This window comes from Barbus barbus, assembly GCF_936440315.1.
Source record: "Barbus barbus genome assembly, chromosome: 39".
Classification (NCBI taxonomy): domain Eukaryota; kingdom Metazoa; phylum Chordata; class Actinopteri; order Cypriniformes; family Cyprinidae; genus Barbus; species Barbus barbus.
The window spans coordinates 16,440,310-16,462,717 of record NC_136717.1 but is presented as its reverse complement, the minus strand read 5'-3'; the positions used below and the strand labels follow the sequence as shown (position 1 = coordinate 16,462,717).

The following is a 22,408-nucleotide window of genomic DNA, read 5'->3' as shown; positions in this document are numbered from 1 at the left end:
ATAATTGGATGTTCATGCTTCACATGCCAATTCTTTGTCTTTCTAGGATACAACTGCGACAGTGAAGTCTCACTTGATGCGGTTTCTTTTGTGCTTCCAGAAAACCAGCACAAATAATCAGAGTAACACAGCCATAAAAAGAAAATGTGTAATTGTGAGTCAAAGGCATTTTTGAAAAGACAGGACTACAGAACTGGAAAAAGCTCTGTGCTGCAGACAAAAAAGCAAGATACATCTATATTGATTTCAGTCCATTATGAGCTACATGAAATAAAACAATCTAGATTTCAAAATCCAGTCAAAAAAATATTTATTGAGCATCGCTGTAAGTGCATTTTCATTATTATGCTACCTTTTGACATCTCAGATTGAATCTGCTGTAACAAGCCTATGTTTCCCTGTCCAGGCTGTCTCATTCATGGCCTTCTGGCTGAAATGTGCACCAATTGCAAAACACCATACGCTCCACACTGGGTATCAGTATGGCAAACTGAGTTGACACCAGGCTGCTTAAATCCTGGCTTCAAGTTGGGTGGGTGGATACTGGCAGTGGTAGACTCTTTTCATGCTACTTTTTGCATTTCGAGCTAAACTCCAGGCCATCGGAGTGTCAAATGAGGTCAAGTGAAGGTCTCAGAGACCAGTTGGCGGCATTAATTGACATAGGTCCAAAAAACCAATGGGAAAAGAATAAGCAACTAAATTCACCTAAGACCAGAGTGTTTGACTGGAGCCTTTCCAGGCTTTGCAAACACTCAACCTTGAATTTCATCAGATGTGTGTGGGAGAGGGTGGGGGGCCAAGGGCATCTGAACAATCCCGAATTTATCCTCCCTGATCTAAGAGCATTATCTCAGAACAGTGCAATTCTACTTTGATTACGGCATGTCATTAATCTCATACTCTGACACCCGCACAGGCAAAATCGCGCATACACACAGACGCTTACGCACACATCCTCCTGTTCGACTTTCATTAGCACAGCCTGCGCTCCTCATCCCTCTATGGACAGATGGAGGGATCCATCCCTGATGTGGGTCTGAAGGAAAGGGCGACAGAAGGATGCTAGGAAGAAAAGGAGTTATGCTTACAAACCGAGCACATACAGATAAGGGTTTTTAAATGATCTACAGCCCTCCTAGAGGGCGAAGGAGCTCCGCCCACCAAAATATGATGGGACATCAGGATGCTCAAAAGAGAGAGAGCAACAAAAACGTCACACTCGACAAATAAGGTGTAATTCACTAACTCTTATAATATGGAATTTAAGGAAATAATATGGAATTTAAGGAAATAATATGGAATTTAAGGGCCAAAGCATCTATAAAATCAGATTTTCAATACATTTATCATGGACAAAAATAATTCACAATAACTATTATATAGATAGATATCTAACTTATTTTGTGTATGGCACTGAATTGCTTACAATATTAAAATCGCATTGTATTGTTAAAGCTGCTAAATTAGCTAAATTATGCATCCCAAAAAAATTATCCATTGTCAATAAAGCACTTTTCACACACACAAGTCACTTTCAAACAAAACAGTTTTTTGTTGGTCAGCACAGCACAAGGTCAAAGTAACGTTAGCACTAGTGCATTATTGTACTTGTCATGAACTAATGTGGTGTTTGACATCTGCATGGATCAAACTTACTCAGTTATTTACAGAATTCATCAAAACTACAGCTCTCCCTGAATCGTGGCATTTCAAAGCAATGGATTGAGACCAAACGTTGGTCAGACAAATCCAGTGGATCTGAGAGACATGTTGACATCTGCCTGTCCTCGCTCTCTCTCCCATTTCCTTCTTTCCATTTCCTCCCTCGCTCTGATCAGAGGGACCGTAATCCTCCACAGCAGCTCTCGGTTCAAACAGACTCTGTTAACTGCTTTCCATCCATCTTCCTCTCCCTAGCTCACACACATACACAAATCACTTCCCTTCGCTTTTGCACACAAATGCATTTTTCCCCTCTCACACCTTTATCAAACAAGTCAGGGTCTCACTCCAAGATGAAAACGTGTTTGTCAGGGGTGCTTTCTGCCTTGAGCGGGCACATGTCTCCTGTAGACCATAAAAAGATACTGCGGCCAGCTGTACTGGCTAACACACACACACACACTTCACACAGACTCATATGGAAATGATAAACGATCAGATTAAGATACAAACTCAATCATGCATAAAAGCACATCAACATACCTTCTCTTTCCCACTCGGTCCACCCGCACGCTATCTGTGCTGATGCCCAGTGTCATGGGCGTTGACTGCACAATGTTATCTCTTCAGATAAAGATGTTTCGATACTGTTAAGAGGCCTATTGATCCTTATTGTCATTATCCTGTTATTAGGTTAGACTCCGAACTGCTTCCTGTAGCTGTTTGCCATGCCCAGCTCACCACATAAACAAATGTCTTATTTGTCACTCATTATTATGACTAGATGAGGCATTGTATTCAATTAACTGATGTCTCAGGAAGACCACAAAGTAGTGTGTAATATTAAAAGGGACAGTTCATCCAATTCTGTCATCATACACAAACTCAAATGTAATTTAAAACCTGCATGACTTTCTCCTGCAGAACACAAAAACATGTTTTTCAAAATATCATCTTGTGTACCACAGAAGAGAGTGAATAAATTAAGACTTTTTGAAGAATTGTCCATTTTAACAAGGACTCAAACCATTGTGTGTCATTTCAGAGGCTTTAAATCCTTCTTTTCTTCATTAGACATTCATCCAGATTACAAAAGACTAGCAAGCAGCCTAAAAGAAGACAGATTATCAAGCACACACAACTGTGTAGAAATACACTGATGTGAGGACAAAATAAGTCTGTCTGACATCCATATTAAACACTTAATTCCTTAAGGCGACTGTGCATTATCAAAGCTGGACCAAACATCAACACCAATAATGACATTAAACAACAAACATAAAAAATGGATATGAAATGAACACTTTTACACAACATTGACTTTGAATTAAAATAAACAAGTCAGTAGTCAAATACTGGTTAATTACTTAGCCTCACTGATATACTGGTCTATCACCACTCTTGAAATAGAAGCTAAACAAGGGATTTCCAGTCATCAATGGCTGCTTAACCAAGCAGATCCTAACCAAGTGTATCTTTCAAACTCCCAAATGCTCCTAAAAAGCCTTTAGACAAGAGAAGCAGAGTTTGTAGACAAATCAGGTCTTTCCTCTTTCAACTCAAGGTCTACTATTCAGTCTCAACACGTTCCACACATTCCCTCTTCACTTCCGCATACAAGATGCGGGCAGCTAAAATCATATCCTTGGTCAGTCACACCACGTTAGACTGGCACACTGAAACTTTTATGTGCTCTCCACTGGCTTTTCTGTTCCTTCTCTCTGCTCACTTTGTGACCTTTTTTTTTTTTTTTCACACTACTTGATTAGTTTTCAATGGCATTCATGAGAGGTCACCTCTCAGTGTTTAAGAGGAAGTCTTATTTATGATCCCAACACTTGCTGTGAGACGAATGCACAGTTCAGCACCTTAAATCAAAACGTTAGCCACTTCCACAGCAAATATATTCAGCACACTAGTGTTTCGGAGCAGTGCTGCTGAATCTGCAGCGTCACAGCAAAAATATGTATTTCAGCTGAGCTGTAAGTTTATGAACTGCATGTGATACGAGAAAGACTGGCCAATGTGAAATATTGCAATAAATTGGTTTGATTTCTCCCCCAGACTGAAGGCTTTTCCCTTCAGCTTTCCTCAAAGCAATCCTGGGGCGTTTCAGAGGCACTGATGCAGGTAATAAATCAGAGATCATAAAAGTTAATTTCCCACACAGCAGAGTCTCTAATACAGTGCTGATGTGTGCTGGGCCAGCCGGAGGTGGGGTCTGACTGTCATCACTGAACACCCACATATCATCATCTAAAAGGAAGGATGGCTACAGGTTTCAGCTGACTTGAACTTAGTTTTGCCTTCAATAATGAATGTGACTATGACAACAGCTGCCTTAGATCAGTAACGGAACGGCTTCCTAGGTTTTTTCCTTTCTATGGAACCAACAGTTTTTGCCTAAAGGCAAACTGCATAGTCAAAGTGAGCTGAATAGCAATGTATGAAGGGCAAGCATGTACAAAATATAGTCAGACATGATCTCTGAAAACAACAGCCAACACAGTCCATATTAAAAAAGATGTGTGAGACATTCATTTTGTAAATACTTATCAAAAGCAGGGTATGTATAACCTTGGCGTTGTTAGTGCCATGCTCTACAAGATGAACTGGAGATGACCCATCTAGCACTGCTTTACATACAGTATTAATACTAAATCTCATCCAGTACAGTGTTGGATGAACTGGACCTGCAAGATTAACTGCTTAGACATGAATGCCTGATAATCACAAGCTTAGAACTGATTATAATAAACCATTAAACTGTGTTTTTAATGTATATATGTGTGTGTGAGAGTGTGAGTGAATAATCTTGGGATTGGGGCCCTGATACACATGACTGGATTCAACATTGGTAATCCAATTTATACCCGCCCGCACGCACACACACACACACACACACACACACATCTAGTGTTCCTTAAGTGGAATCTTGGAAGCTTTCCTCCAGTTATTCTCCATTCAAAAGTGTCTCAGAACTCCTAATTTAAATTACAAAAATCCAATTGAGACATGTAAATCTTGTCATTCGCCACATTTATTGTGCGTGTGTGTGTCCAAGTCTATTTTGCAGACCTTCCCTGTGGGAAAGACTCCATTTGGAGCATTGTATCAAGAACAATATTTGCATCCACACCAACAGACAACGTTCTGTTTATTAACACTCACTGCAGTTTTGTCATCTGTGGGTTCAATGTCTTATCATTCATCATTCTTAAAGTAATTCCAACAATATCATTCCCCTGCGTCATTATCATTACAGCTGTGGTGTGGACTTCCCTGCTCTCATAGAATTAGAATGATTATTAAACTATATTTAACTTTACAGTTAAAATGATCATTAAAGTTATCGTCCTCGGGGTGAATGGCCCTTAAGACTGGACATAAGCCCTGGCCATAAACCATGAAGCCTCTTCCCTCTTGTTGGCAGTGATCTGATGAGAGTAGACATACTTTAGGAGCATGACCGCTGAATTCTAACACTTATACAGCAATAAGACCCTTCCTTAAAATCTAGCATTCTGAAGGCAGATGTGTGCAGATTCAAAGCCTAAAATAAATCAATGCCCCACTGAAGTCAACTGAACAGACTGGAACAGCTTGGAAACACATTGTAATAGCCAGCGAGGCTACGAAGCACAGTTTTAAAGAATCTGTCAGCTCTGCCTCTGTTCTAAGAGAAAACCCATTTTCTTACAGGCTCAAACAAGTGATAAATCACCGCCTCAACATTAACTGTGAGACCAAAGGGAAGAACGGACAGAAGGAGAGAGAATAGAGATGGAAACGGTTTTCCAAAAGGTCACAAGAAAAGCAACTAAAATTGTGCCACTAGCAAAAAAAAAAAAAAAACATTGCATCTATGTGTATTACTTCTTGGAGTGACACGAGAGACAAATCAAATAACATTAGCAACACAACAGCCGGCAAAGTCACCCAGTATAATCATAAGGCAGCAGAGAGTTTAAGAACAAGGGGACGATTTTTGCATGCATGGCATTTTATTGGATTTCTCCTCCTCATGCAAAACAAATTGATTTACCTTGTATTTCAAGACTGTTTATATTAGCGCGATTGTGATAATTACAGATGGTTTTTGAGGAATCATGCTGCGAGTCAAGTCAATATCTGCTTGTATCGAGTCTTATGAAGTTATTCTAATAACACATTATTCAGACAACCATAGCTGCTAAATTACTGAAAAGAATGAGTTCAAGAAATGACTCACTCATTTAGAGGCATTTTGGAGGACTTGGATTTAAAGTGTGAGTCATCAAAACACAGAGTGTGTGCGCACTCTCTCTCCCACTCTCAAACACACTCAAAAATGCATAATTCCTTTACTTCCCTCTCCAAGGCTCCACGGTACAGATGCATCCATAAAGGCAAAAGCAACGCAACGCCACAAAACCATCACTGTCTGCACTATGGTTTCCTGGTCAAACTGATGTTCAATACCACCATTCAAGTGCGCGATGACAAAGACGTTTGCATGAGCACATACACACAGACATATGAGCAAATAGCATGAGTGAAGATGTCATATTGGTAATGGCCTGAAGGCAAATCGTCATGGGTGTCGTATGTAGAGATAATGAAGAATGAGAGGCACACAGAAGCTTCTTTGATGAGGGCTAACCATGATGTGCTCACTTCCATCCATATGCGTGAGAGTAGACAGATGAGCTATTGTCCACCGCTGGCAGATCACACACCACTCGAGCGTCGCAAGTGGCTAGAAAAACATATGCAGATGAGCCTCATCAATATGCATTTTATACAAATCAAAATGTAAATGCGGTCCGTGGTTGCCTGCGGAATCACTAGCTGAACTTTCTGCCACAACTTTCTCATTGAATGAGCGGCGGGTGCTGCTGCGCCCAGCTTTCTGTGCCTGGCCTGACGCCAGCCCTCTTCTCCTCCTCATCTGCGTGCAGGACTCGGGACAGGAAGATAGCACTCCATTCTGTTTTCTATTTACCTTCCTCCCTCGCTCTGTTTGTCAGAGCCGTTGGCGTAAACACGCAAGGCTGCTTTCGAGTCCTTTCAGCAGGGGCTCCTGTGGTTTGGGATGAAGGAAACGTAATCCATTCCTCTTTTCTTTCCCTCTCCGCAGTTGGTCAGGCGGTTTAGTTTGATTTTCTACATGCTTAACCGCGTCACATTTCTTGTGCGAGTGAATCCAAGGGGTCTTGGTGAGCATGCATGATCGCTCCCCAGAAGCTAAATCACAGTGACACTGGAAAAGTGGAAATAACCTGTGTGTTTACCACATTTACCTTCTATTTTACTCTAAGTGGATGTTCCATCCCATGGCACTGCGGTGACATGAATCGCTCTGACAAGATTCTGATATCACCTTCATTCATGTTAGCTGCGCCAAATAAGACTACTTGTGAAGCGCGTCCAATGAGGACTTGAAAACGCTTATCTTGAAGGTGCTGGAAGAATGTGGGATGCCAAGGGCACAAAATGCTGGTGGGGAGGATCATGCAACAGCTGTAATTTCTTGTCTGCATCCATGAAATGTTTGGAAATACAACACCATTCATAATCCTGGAAAACATGTCGACTCCTATAAAGGAGGAATAAAGCTTAATACTCAACTCAGCATTCAGTGTCCAATTCCATTCCATGAACCATGCTGATTTACGAGACAAGTTTGATCATTCCCCCTTGCATTTTATCAATGCTCATGATGACAGACTCACTGGCGCCCTCTAGCCCACACTGCAGTTGTGATTTGTATGTGTAGGTCTGCGTGTGGGGAGGTACATTAAGAGGGATAATGGAGCTAAAAAGTCATGTTTCCATGGGAACACTTATAGATGTGTGAGTGGGTGGCAGAGGGACTGATGCTCAGTGATACAACAGAGATGCTTAATGCACAGAGCACACAGAAAGAAACCCACATACACAATGACAAACTGACAAACTGACTAGCCAAGCTTCAATGCATCTGTTATATAGTATAGACATTCACAATATGGTTGCAATACGCTGAATGGATGCACCTGTGCCTGCAGAAAACGAAAAACATGTTAGTTTGTCTAGTCCGATGGTTACTGTCAAGGGGAATTAAACCCAACCTTGGCAACCCAGAATGCATAATGTCAAAGGCAGATACACCACGGTCTATCTCCCAGACAAACACTAAACAGACTGAAACCAAAGTCAACAGGAAGTTAACACTTCAAAACATGAGTACGTTTCACTGTCCTAACAGCAAAGGACAAGTGCATCATTAAAGAATCCTAAAGTTTTCATGAGTGGATATTAATGGCAAAATAGAAATGTTGCTGACATCCTGAACACACCTGATAATAAAAAAGCAAATAGAAAACCAGTATGATCTTCTTGCTTCATCTTTTCTCTCTCTTTGCAAGAAAGAGAAATGTTGTTTATAACTCGTGAGAATTAATGTGCACATTTCAAACAGCGAGTTCACCTACAAAAGGAAAAAGATACATATGCCTTTCTGAATCATTTCATGCATCTGAAACAAAACTAATTTATTACCTGTCACGCATGGCTTAGCAGAGGCAAATATAAAAGCCAGCATAGAGGGATGTTTTCAATATAATCCTCCTGACCTAACCCATGGGAAGATCTGCACCAGAAATACTCTGTTCTGCTCTCTTTCCTCAGGTATATTATTGACACTACACAGAAACGTCACATCATCAAGTTCATGGTAACAATGTTCCAAATTTGGAACAACCTAAATCCCTGTTCACAATGACACTGTACTGACAGCTGCCAGTACCATTACTACCATTGGATGGCTTTTGTAGATCAGATCATAAATTAGACACATCACCAATTTGAAAAGGCACCAATATTCTTGTTGCTAAAAATTAAGTGCAAAGAAAACACTTGTATATATAGCAAATTGCAGCAGCACATTGTTTCATCATAAACAAAATGAACAATCATCAGTGAATAACATCTGACAATGTTTTCAAGCAACTCTCATTGAAAACCAATGACTTACGGTTGCTTTTCCGCCCCAAAAATGCCAGAAGTGTGAACAGGGTTTAAAGTTCAGTGCACAATGGTGTTATATCAGGGATCCGAACATCTAACTTTTGATTTACTAGCCCAGATGTTTAGCCACTAAGCTAAGATCACAAAGCATGCATGTATAAAGTCTAACATTGAACTTTAAACACTTAAGCAATAACACCACCACAAAAACGACAAATTCAAACCTTTCTCTTGCTACATTTCCATCACTAGATAATCAGCACCACACAAATGAGGTGCTAGTGAAATTTACGCATGCAACCTAGAAAAACATACTGTAAACACAAGGCTTACGTTGTTTAAAAAAATTACAGCATTTTGAAAAAATTGCAAAATCAAAAGGTTTTTTTTTTTAAAGCAGATTTACGCAAAGACAGATAGCCTGTAGTTTCGTAATGGGACTCACGTGTATAACAGTAGTGACGGGAAGAGGAGCTTGTCACTGGAGGAAATAACTCTCTCCTCATTATCCACACACGCTCACGGACTCACCAGCACGCACACGCGGTGGGACCTGGGGACGCACAGCAGGAGTCTATTCTGAAGATGTCACAAGCACACAGAACTGTCACTCGCAATTCACACATTTACCTACAGACAATCCCATCCAGTCTCACACAGAACAGCACATGAGCATATGTGCATATGCATGGACAGATCTGCAATAAGAAACTCTCTCTACGTTCCTACCACAAATATTTACTGCGCAAATAAGCTTTGCACTCTTCCAAGGCACAAAACACTTTCCAGGTACAAGGTTAATTTACTTCCCAAAGAAACACTGCATGTTAAATACACAGGACAAAAATCAAGGACGCGTGTTTGTTGCTAAGCTAACAAACAGTGGAACGATAAGTCGTAAAAACTGTTGTAGTAACCCGGTCATAACAGAGGGGTTAGGTACATGGTTCATTTGTTTCACCGCACACACGCAAACACGTTTTCAACAGGCCGGTAGAGGGAAACAGTCAAGCAGAGTCTCATTAAGCACAAGAAGATTAAAAAAATTGATTTTTCTTCCTCTTAGATTCCTGTTGGCTATTGTGTCTTAGCGAACGGTTCAAATAGCACACATCTTTAGTCAAAGCTCATGCAGTTCAAGATCATTTTCCTAAAGTCAACTCATCAAGCTGCTAATTAATTGGGTTATAGGTAAAGATATACACATTCTCACAGTATACAGAACAGCAATTGTATAAGAGCTAACCAATGTCAAGTCATTGTCCCAGAGGAGCTTTACGGAAAATCAAGATGATGACGTTTATAATATCTTCATGCCTTATAGGTGCATTTAGGTGATTATAGTTGGGCAATAATATACTTTACATTTGTGACCCTGGACTACAAAACCAGTCATAAGTCGCACAGGTATATTTGTAGCAATAGCCAAAAATATATTGTATGGGTCAAAATAATCAATTTTTCTTTTATGCCAAAAATCACGATTACGATATTAAGTCAAGATCATGTTCCATAAAGATATTTTGTAAATTTCGTAAATATATAAAAACCTAATTTTTGAATAGTAAAATGCACTGTTCAGAAATTAAATTGACAACTTTAAAAGGCGATTTTCTCAATATTTAGATTTTTTGCACCTTTAGATTGCAGATTTCCAAAAAGTTAGTATCTCTGATAAATGCTGTCCTATCCTAACATTTATTCTGCTTTCAGGCCATGTATAAATCTTTTTGAGATGATTTGAGATGTGGTCCAGGGTCACATTTTGGGTCAATACAAGCAATAAAGCTGTTGAGAAATGCTATATAGTGTATATCGCCATATGAGAGTATACTGCATGTATGCAGATGAAGTTAAACATACTTGTATATCAAATTTTATGTAAAGAGCTTAGCAATAGAAGTTTTGCAACATAAGTCAAGTAGTTGAGATTTGCTATATAGTATATATGGCTATACTTGAGTGTAATAGTGTAATGATAAAGTTGGATATAATACTTTATTAATTAGAAGATGCCATTATATTGCCATTATTCTCACCATAACTGCGTCAATGAGATACCAAAACAGAGCAACAGCCAAATTCAAATACAGATGCTGTTGTCTTGGAGAGCAAAAGCAAAACTTAAACCTGATTGGCTGGTACAGCCAATCTGCAACCTATAAGAACAGAGGGGGCGGCTCTTCTTTGGAAGACCGGACAGAGAGAGTCATTCACCAGTTCCCAAACCAGTCATTTAGCCTCATGTCAACTACTCCGAGTTCATACTGAAGAGTGAACACACTCTCTTTCTTACAGTCCAGTGGACTCATCCTAACAGCTATATTTCTAATATTTTATTAAGTCTCACTCTCATATCATTAATAATGCCATTCAATGCATTCCATTCTATCTATTCTAAGCTCATCTCTAACTTTGGCCAAGAAGAGAAAGATTTTGAAAAATGTCAGCATTATATTCATCCTTGCTGATTGCACTGTGTTTAAGGTCTCTGAAAGCTCTCTGGGGCAGAGAGACAAGCAGACTGTCACGCGTTCAAGGCTGAGATGCCATTGGAACACACTGAAATGATTAAGTCTCGTGTTTTATCACAGTCTGATGGTGCTTGCTGTTTCTCCTTGAAACTCAGGGGCACTCTGACTGCAAAGGCACGCACGGAGTGCTTAACACATTCATCCACACCTACACTTTTAACAAACGGATGCAAAAAACAGCCATATTGTTGCATGCAAATGCACACACATACTGGCATTCACCTATAGCTTTACTCTATTACAAAGCAAGCCATAATTGGCCACATACAGACACAATGTACACTCACAGTACAAAAGCCTTGTTTCTTATCAGCCTCTAAAGAGAACAAATTCCACTCAGTTCACAAAAGCTTAAATTCTTAATTAACACAATCTTCATGAATTCATAATACACAGGCAGAAACCTCCAGATACAGTCAGCGGCTGTGAACACTGTGAAATCCCACTATGAATAGAATCCTTACTGAAATACCACTCACCACATGCATGTGAACTCCTCTGATTACTTTAGAGTCCAGTACAAACTCCACAGACTCACACTCTCAGCCAACAAAAGATGAGTGTAACAAAACAAAAAATCTAAAAAAAATCTGCCAATTACAGGGTTGGCAAACAGCAGTGATGCGTTACTAAAGATGATGCTTATTTCCACAGCTGTGAGGGCAGAGGACTGGTGACGTGTCCACCGGACAAACTGAACATCAGAAACATGCGTTAGATGTGTCCTCAGCTGATCTATGCTGCATTGAGGCAGCCATAAGAGTTTGCAGATGCGTTGCTTTGAGACACAAAGCAATGGCTCAAATGGAAATGGTCAGCGGCTCCCTCAGAGAACAGGAGTCATGACATTACTGCAGCTGCCCCTGATTTCACATGTAAATTAGGGAAAACTCTTGACCCACCCATAATTGCAACTGTGTATGTAAATAGACCGGTATAAACAATGCAAATACGATAGATAGATAGATAGATAGATAGATAGATAGATAGATAGATAGATAGATAGATAGATAGATAGATAGATAGATAGATAGATAGATAGATAGATAGATAGATAGATAGATAGTGACGCGTATGAGCGCTTAAAACGAACCTCTATATTTTAATGACCATGATTAAATGACTGAAAATGACGCACGATAACAGACAACCACTGTGTCAAACTCACAGTGTCTGAACATCATAGAGTAATAGCCAGTAATGCTGAGGGTAAAATCTCACGTATGATAGCCGCTCATTCTCCACCCTGCGCCGTCAGGTAAAGCGCGCACGCTGAGAAGAAGCGCTCACGCACGCGGCTCAGAGAGCAAGTTGCGCTCTCTAGTTAACGCTCTCGCGGCACAGACGCTCTTAACGGGCTCTTTTTGCTGAAGACTTTTGACAGTCTCATGCGCGCTGTTTGTAGCGTTTCATCTCTGGCCAGCCATAAAGAGGGTTTCCAAAACAGCGCTTTTGCGGTGAAACATGTGCGTATAATGAATAACATGTGAACTGCGTCAGCACCACTTTGTATTATAAACCATGTCTTAAGCCTTGTATGATGAGACAAACTGAACAACACCGCCTAATCTAAACGCGTTAAATCTTATAAACATAGCTCAGCCAACACTGAAAATTGTGTCATTTAAGCCTTCTCAACCTCATGTTGTTCTGAACATGTATGACTTTCTTCCGTGGAACACAAGATGTGATGTTAAGGCACAATATTAGTGACTGCCAGCCTTAGTCACCATACAATGAAAGTGAACTGGCTGCATGCCCAGCATCTGCTAACCAGAAAGTAAAACGGTTTGGAAAAACATGAGATTAAGCAAACGATGACAGAATTATCATTTTTTTGGGTGAACTATCCCTTTAAGATTCGTATGCGCTTGTGCGCTTTTCATAAAGCACTGCACATTTTAAATTAGCAGTTAAAACAGTCTCCATATGCTGTTCTCGGTTTTAAATGTTTAAAAGCTCCAGAGAGTAAAATATCGCACAATCCTGTAACGCGCGGGTGCGGATGCTGCATTGCCCTCCTCACAGCACGCCCTTATACTACATACCAGGTAACACGCCTTGCTTACCTGCTCAAATAACCTTTCCCATACGTTATTCCGTTAAATAACAAGTTAAAGATGTAAAACGCCAATCCCGTTACACGGTTGTCCCGTGTCAAGCGCTTACCTGTTCTCGCTGCGGATTTCACCTCACCGCCGCAGTCGCGCTCACACTGCGGATGATGGGCACCTTCACAGGAATCCCAACTCACTCACTCCACAAATACAGCCACAAATAAAACACTCGATTTGGTGGCTTTCGCGTATCGCCGACACTTAATTCTATCGAAAAGATCCTCCGCGTTTAATTTCCCAAGGAAGAAATGACAAACGAGCTGCAGAATCCCATCAACGACTAAGCTGAAGCGCTGGTGAGCGTTAAAACTGCCGCTCGCGCTATAGTTTCCATCATGACTCGCTGATTGAGAGAATTTAAAACGCAAAAAACGGCAACCGGAATCCCGCGTGCAGCAGTTGAGCAAGCGAGCGAACGCGCGCTGCGGTCAGAGCGGCTGTTTCGGAGTTTGCTGGTTCGCAGCTGACTCCCAAGTACCAGAGGAGAGGCGTGAGTCTGTGGCTTTCTGCTGAGACGCAGCGACTGTCTTGTTCTACAAACCCTCCTGACTCGCCCGCAGTGACATCCCGAATCTGGCCGCTGATTGGGCTAATTGTAAAATCTCATTGGCTGCAATCAGCGCGCGCGGCTGGCATGAATGAGGCATATGCTGCACCCCAATGTCTTTTAACATGTCTATAATGCATGCATTACACAGTGGAACGGATTTGGGGGGGGGGGGGGGACACGGGTGAATGTGATACTGCGGACAGAATGGTTTACGGATTTGAATAATCTAATCGACAAAATGATTTGGAGATTAGGATGTAAACATAATACAAACATCATGTCAGGAGATTAGCTTTACACTAATTTACTTACGCTCATTATTTTATTCATCAGAGATTAATCAAAATAAATAGATTCGTAAATTAATCAATCCAAGTGAGGATGTTAATGTAATTAATAAAAAGAACGTGCAAATGTAATTTAATAGGATATTAAAACATTAAACATATTTCATAAAATCGCATTGCAGACTTGAAAATATAGTCCAGCAGATTTTTATGATTTTTGCCCACGTGCATTACTTTTATAACCAATAATCTGACAAACTTTTTCACCTTGCTGTATATGAAATATACTGGTTGGCATGATGGTATACTTGATTCACTGCAATATTCCTGAACGCAAAGCTCTCAAAACACTGCATCACAGCTCCACCTGCAGGCCCATACAGTACTGCATCCATATTCCATGTGCTACCCTGCCACAGACAGACCCTCGTGCAATGAACCACAGTCCTGGTCCTGAAGAAATCCACTGTACATTTTGCTTGTCTCTCCTATTTGACAGTTATTTTGGGACACAAAGCATGAAATAATGAGATAATGAGTTGTGAGTGTGTTTGATATGGAAGAAATGGAAAATGGCAACATCCATTTATAACTAAAGACAACAACCTTCCTTAATGTCTTGTGTTCATTCATAAAGACAGCATTCGGCTCAGATCTTGAGGAATCTGATACTCGTTTGTTTGTACAATGCTGAAATGTAAACCAAGCTTGTGTTCTTCTTTAATGTAAACTCTTCACCCCAGTTGTTTTTTAAACATTTAAATAGTTTTTCCAAATTGTTAGGCATAATAGGCTTGTTTAACAAAACAGATTTACTAGCACCCCTTGAGTCATTTCCTAACTTCAGCAAGGTGAGCAGTGTTGATGACCCATGGGAATATTCGGAAACTCCCTCCGGTACATCGAGTATTTGGGAAGGACGAACTAATGAACTGTTTTAAAGGCACCAGTGGAGATGTTTTGGGCTGATGTTAAGGATCTAGAGTTTAAATGATTAACATATAATTACTTGAGGATAGTGAAGATGCTCTGGTCATCTAATGGGTCGATTCTTTCCAATTATCCAATTTAAATAAATGAAGAGTTCAAGAAAACGGTACATCTTAATGAGTTAGCATGGCCTTGTGCATGTTTTGCATGCACTGTGAAAAACAGCAAATAGATTTTAGGACATTTAAATTCAAGCTAACTTAATCAATCTTAAATGACCAATAATCAATACACAAGTCTTTAGTATAAAGATGATAAATGCTCAGAATGTGCTGACCTAAATGGATACAGTTCTAAAGTCGCTATATTATATATTTTAAAAAAGTTTTTTTTTGCTTATTAATAATACATTATTAAACTGCAATATTACACTAATAACATTAACTGCAAACAATTATATATATGTGTGTGTGTGTGTGTGTGTGTGCATAAATATATATAAGATGCTTATACAACAATACTTGTAGGTGAGTACTGCAACATATCTTCTCTATGAACATTTCATATTCAACTAAAGAAGATTAGGACAGGATGACTGCAAAGTCAAAGTCATCTGTTATAAAACTAAGGGATTATACTATTGAAAGAATTGTCATCTGTGAAGAACATTGACCTTTTTATAAATCAATGCAGAGACTATAAATCAACATTGAATATGTCTGTGAAAACACCAAAGTTCCTTTGTACAATTGGACACCATTGATTGAGACTGCAGCAGGGTCAACTTTGTAATCTGTTACACTTCTAGACCTTGTCCCAGTGGCTGGGACCTGTCCGATAAAATTAATTTAAAGACAAAATAAACACACAAACAATTTGTCAGTTTAAACAAACGGTCCACAGTGCAGTGGAATTAAAACAGATCTAGGTCCCGATACTGACCATTTTTCTATCAGGCTGATCAATAGACACTGTGTAGACAGGATTCGGACCAGAGGAAAGGCCATTGATAACAGCACAACAGTGTCAAACTATAAAGACAAGCAAATAGAGTGACAGCATTGTTTCTTTTTCTAAAGGTTTATTCCTCAAACCATCACATATACTGTATGTTTTACTATTCACATCATTTGCCATGCATAAATGTCTTGTAATGCAATATTTTGCCTTCACATGACAGACCTGCATGATATAGTCGTCTGTCAAACAATCAGTGTTTACAGTGATTTTGTGTCAGTTATTCTAGATAAGAATCTAGTTAAGATATATTATTCCCGTCCATGACAGAGAAATACAATCTAGCATCACTCAAATGATCAGTGTATGTGCAGTGAAGTAGATTTAAAGTTCATAAATTTTTCTTCACTGACACCTGCAGATAGATTCCTCAGACAGGTCGAGCCTGCTGAGGAATGATCAATACCATTGATTGGAGTGTTTAGTGCCTAAAAGAACAGGATGAAGGAAGCGAAGCATGAGGGCGACTCATGTTGAATTCTTTTGGGTCCTCAAGTTTGTGTCAGCAAGTATGCAAAAGGAATGGGGGTCAGTAATATCAAGTAGCTTGCGCAAAATTGGCAGCTAATTTGTCCAATTTTGCTCCACCAATGACAAGAGTTGAAGTCTCAGCAAAATTATGAATCAGAGTTTTGAACGAATTAGCTGAGTGAATAATTCAGTGAGTCACTCGAATACAGACACCTGTATAATTCCGAAATCAATCATTTAAAAATAAAAACAGTTGTGTAAATTATTCAATGACTCACTCAAAGATTTTCATTTGTATCAGTTCTAAATGAATCAGTGTTTTGAATAATTTGGTTGAAAGAATGATGCAGTGACTCACTCCTAAAGAGGTTCAAAGTTTTGACCAAATCGATTGAGAGAGTGGTTGCACGTACCAGCTACAAAATATTCATTCATTGTTCATCTTTTCCTGCATTATGGGGCACCATGCTAGATTTATGCCATTAAGTCATGCATACAAAATGTGTACACACACACACACACACACACACACACACTATGGCCAATTTCAAAGTCATTTTACACCATGGGCAATATTATTTATGGGCTGCCAATGAAAGGACAGGATTTATAGTGTCTGCCTTCATAAATGTGTCCACCCTCTTATTGGCTGCTTTCTGTGTGTTTCAAGACTGATTTCTGTCTGATGAGCATCCTTTTGAAAACAGCATCACTGTCACTGCTGTGTACAAGACCTCATCTGTTCACGATCTATCTGCCATCAGCCATATGTCAAAACACCAGGATGGACAAAGCTTAAGACATTTTTACAGCTTGGTGTAATAATTTTCTGAAGAAGAACTAGTTTTCCAAATTAAATCTTTAAAGACTTGATGTCTGAAGTAAAGTAGCAGGTTAAATGGGCATCCATGAGCAGAATTCTATTCAGTTATGTTTACTGAGTTATGCACTTGTTTTTACAGACATATTCATGTTGATTCATAGCCTTGCATTGATTTACAAAAAGGTCAGTGTTCTTGACCGATGACAGTTCTTTCAATAGTATATGATCCTTCAGAAAGTCTGTACTAATTATGTTTACATGGACAGAAATTCAGTCTATATACACTATTTCCACTATTTTCCAGTGTTTCTTTATAACTGCTCACAGATGACAATTTTAGAACTATATTCACTTATTTAAAAAAAAAAATCATAAAACTACTTAAAAAATTATTTAAAAAAAGATTGAAAGATCAAATAAGGAAAAATTGTTAATTAAAATATAGTACCTAATATTAATTTTAATTAATATTATTTTTTTCATACAATCTTTTATTGTGGTATAATCTTCAGATCAACCCCTAAATTCTATGCAATAAATACATAAATAAATTGTGGTTAGTCACTGTTCATGAGCAAGTGGATGATTCTTGGCCAGAATTAGCTTAATTGAGGTCCAGATTGTTTGGTTTTGTAGAGGTTTAGCAACACGACTACAAACAGATAAGCTAACGCTTGTCCGCTGGATTAACGTGTGGTTTCATCTCACCAGCACGTTCTGATGTCTCAATGTGGCCTCACAGTAATGATCTCACCAGTCTGCTGAATTTGGATGCCTATATGAGATCCTGTGTGTATTCATGACTGTTGTCACTGTTCCTCGCACACAGCTGGTCACTCCATCCTCTCGGTCAATGGCAATCATTGTGTGCAATTGTGTGTGTCTTCCAGGCACGGCGGGCAAAGTCAGACAGTCTCATCTGGAGAGATGGTTTATTACAGAGGGAGACATACTCAAGGAAAGCTGCAAAGATCCTGGGGCCTTCAGACACACACATGAAGATTTCCACAAGAACTTGCCCTTCATCAGAGCCCTTTATCATTTGCATGGCTGAGACGCAGCAAGCGTCTGTTACCCAAGGCTGTGGCGATAAGCCCAAGTTACAAACACAGACTTCACCGAAAACTTTTATAAGAGAATCACTGGAATGTTCTTCCACCTCAGGCTATTCAATCACGTCTGCTGAAGGCGAGGTTATCTGTGTACACGGTCTGGTCACCGACAGCAATGTGTGCAATCACAGCGCAAGGGCTGCTTCACCGACTCTTGTTTTGTAGTTCGGTTCTTCTGCATGATGTTTCTCTCTGGCGGAAAACCTATTTCCTATAATATAAGAGCCTGTGCAGCAAACTCATTCCAACAGGGTTTTTGACATCAATCATTAAAGAAAAACCAAACCCAGCGATACACGCAGGTTAATAAGAGAAAGACAGGCTGTTTGTAGTTTTAAATACTGAAACAGACATGCTTCTTTGTTTGAACTTGTACTAAAAGCACTCTACCATTCTCCCTCTTGTCTTCAAGTATTGATTTATTTTTGTTAAAATTAATATGAAATTAAAATGGTCTCCATTTACTTTTTAATGCATGCTCCTAGTCTTATTGTGAACAATTGATTGGGCATGTTATTTCACAGGAAAACTCATGTTTGTTTTTATAATCTATGCACAAGAGAAGATGCAGCCATTTTTAACTTCAGTGTGCAAGGCTTCCTTTGACAGCTGCTTGATATTGCAAACTGGTATTTATTCGTTTTTAAACTTACTTTCATAATCAAACACATTGGTTTCTAGAGCAAATAGTTTTATAATTTGTCGCACTGTTATTTTTCTAGTTATTTACAAATTGAATCAGAAACAATATGTCGACCAGAACATTACATAATAATGCTTATGATGAATGTGTATATTGTAGTTATAGAAGCCATTTATCACATGGTCACTTCTGCTTTAAAGGTGCCATAGAATGAAAAACTGTCTTTACCCTGGCATATTTAAATAATAACAGTTCTGTACATGGAAATGACATACAGTGAGCCTCAAACACCATAGTTTCCTCCTTCATATGTAAATCTCGTGATTAAAAAAGACCACTGAAAAACAGGCGAATCAGAACATAACACCGACTGTGACGCAACAGTCGGGATCACTACGCCCCCAACATTTGCATAAACTCGCCCTTGTTCTAAGCCGGCCGAACCATCAGAAGCTCTGCAGGTATTGTAAATAAACAAGCGCGGACAACAGCGAAAATATCAAAATAAATGTTATGTTCCAGGCCGTGCAGGGGGTGTGAAGTGCAGGGATGGGTTGGTGTCTGTATTCAGAAAGGCACAGAAAGCAAATAACGCGAGCCACTAAAGGGACATGGTTAGCTCCTTGCTAGCGGTAGCCTGTTACAGTACATACGATTTCACTCTCAGTAAGGAGAGATGAGGATGATGGCGAATGACTTACAGATCCTGAGCACCACTGACAAGCATCTGATCTTGTGAAATGTGTGGTAAGTACTGTTGCTCCATAATGTAAACATAGTTTGTGTGATCGCCTCTCTTGAAAGTGAAACTATAACGCGATCGATGGATCGTTCAAAAGCAGTTTCAATGCCTCGCATATTAATAACGGCTCCCTGATGCCCGCGTTTTATAATACAGTATAATTACCCGACGATATAACTGCGAGAGAAAGTATTTAAATATATATTTTCCTCCCTGTGCTTCCTTCTTGCTGATGAGCCGTACTGTGAAACAGCCAATCAGAGCAGAGCTCAACATTGAGCAGCACTGTGAAACAGCCAATCAGAGCAGAGCTCATTATTATTCATGACCCTGCCAAATAAGCCAATAACAGACCGTTTCATTCTAGGGAGAAATCCTAGGGTTGTAAATGGACATGTAAAATCGTTTCTGGAGATTTTTTGCCCTTACCTAAGCCACATACCTTCTGTGTAGATATCAGAGAACAATTTAAAATACTGTATCAATGCATTCTATGGCACCTTTAAGCTTTTAGAAAGTCTGCAATCGTCGTTTAATTTAAATACAGCAGCACAAAGCAATGAGGTATACAGAAAGGTATGAACAACAGTGGAGCTGTAATGATATCTTTTGTTCTGTGGTGGAAGGAGAATTCATTTGTGCTATTCTGTGACTGATTGAATGTGCATCTTGTTGCGGATTTAATTTGTGATATTTGTTATGCTGACTGAAAGAAAAAAAAAACTCTTCCACTCTTTCTTGAGTTGATATATGGAACTCCATATTTCATATCTGACCAGTTTCATTTACACAAACTTTGCCTGTACCTGCCATTATCAGAATACACTATTATTCTCATCCATTTCTCAGACTGGTCTGTACATAAAGATATGAAAGACAGAAAGGGAATGCAACAATAAATAAGATTAAATATAAATATTAGATGAAAATAGAAAATGCTGCCTAAACAACTAACTGCAAGAAGTTCAAGTTGAAGGACTAAAGTTTAGAAATAGAAATTTTTAAGTAATATGTAGAAATATAAACTAACATTAAAATATAAAATAAAATCAACTCCAAAAAAGAATAAACACCATAATATTTGCTAATTAATTCATATTAAAATAAAAATTGTGATGGACCCACAGGTAAGACCAAGTCTAGTCTTCACACTTTTAAGTCGTGACGTATTGTCAAGTTGGTGACCCATACTCGAAATTGGTGCTCTGCGTTTAACCCATCCAAGTGCACACACACAGCAGTAGTGAACAAATGCACACGCACACACACACACACACACACACACACACACACACACATGTTGGGTTTCCATGTTTTATGGGGACATCCCATAGGCGTAATGGTTTTTATACTGTACAATCTGTATGTGCTATTGCCCTACACCAACCCTACACCTAAACTTAGCCCTCACAGGAAACATGCTGCATTTTTAGATTTTCAAAAAATTTTATGCTGTATGATTTATAAGCTTGTTTCCTCATGGGGACCAAAAAATGTCCCCACAAGATTAACTGGTATTACTATCCTTGTGGGGACATTTGGTCCCCAGGACGTGATGAATACCAGGTATATATATATATATACACACACACACACACACACACACACACACACACACACACCCGGAGCAGTGGGCAGCCATGCTGCGGTGCCCAAGGAGCAATTGTGGGTTCGGTGCCTTGCTCAAGGGCACCTCAGTCGTGGTATTGAGGGTGGAGAGAGCGCTGTACATTCACTCCCCCCACCTACAATCCCTGCCGGCCGGGGACTCGAACCCGCAACCTTTCGATTACGAGTCCGACTCTCTAACCATTAGGCCACGACTTCCCAATTTTTATTATACTAGTGAATATTTCTCAGAGTAGGTTAATTTCTGAAGGTCAGTTTCTTTATAGACAAATAAACCCTCATCTACAAAACTACATATTTTCACTGTTGTTCCTTGAATGAACACAAGTTGACCTTTTGTAGGCAAGTTGTCACATAGGAAGTCACCATTAAAAAACTAATACAAAAATACAATGCTACTGGAATTAAAAAAAATAATAATAATTTTTAGGAGAGTTTACATATTTGAAAACATACAAAAGCATGGCTAGAAAAAAAACATGCACAATTAGTAGAAAAAAACTTCACTTACTTAATAAGATATAGTCCATGTGTGACCAACTTCCTTGTGTGCCCAACTAGCTGCAGTCTCACCTATAAATAGAAAAAAAAACAATATACGATATATAAATATTTACTAAAAAGTAGCCTTACACAACTAGAACTAGAACACACACTGCATGAGAAACCACTGTAAACATCTACGTCTTGACTCTTCATTTAATCAGATTGCCAATAATAAAAAATAATCCTAACCCTTAAACAAAACTGGATAAATTGGATTGATGATAACTGGACACCATTCACTGACTAAGCATGCAATTCCACCATAAAAAGTATACTTCTGTTAACATGTTACTGTTAGACAGCTGCTCAGCTGTCACAAGTAATCGCCACAACACACATATATCATAAATCA

At 39.3% G+C, this 22,408-nt stretch overlaps 1 protein-coding gene across 2 annotated transcripts in view; it reads right to left on the bottom strand.

Annotated features, from left to right (window-relative positions):
• plxna4 (plexin A4) overlaps positions 1-13,843 on the bottom strand; it is a 210,270-nt gene extending 196,427 nt beyond the window's left edge. The window contains exon 1 of one of the 2 annotated variants that reach the window (XM_079398683.1): positions 13,359-13,843. The gene's annotated coding sequence lies outside the window, so the exon portion shown is untranslated. Of the gene's footprint in view, positions 1-9,100; positions 9,171-13,358 lie in introns of those variants that run through there. The other variant, XM_079398682.1, reaches the window with a different exon arrangement.
• Between the last annotated feature and the right edge of the window lie 8,565 nt (positions 13,844-22,408).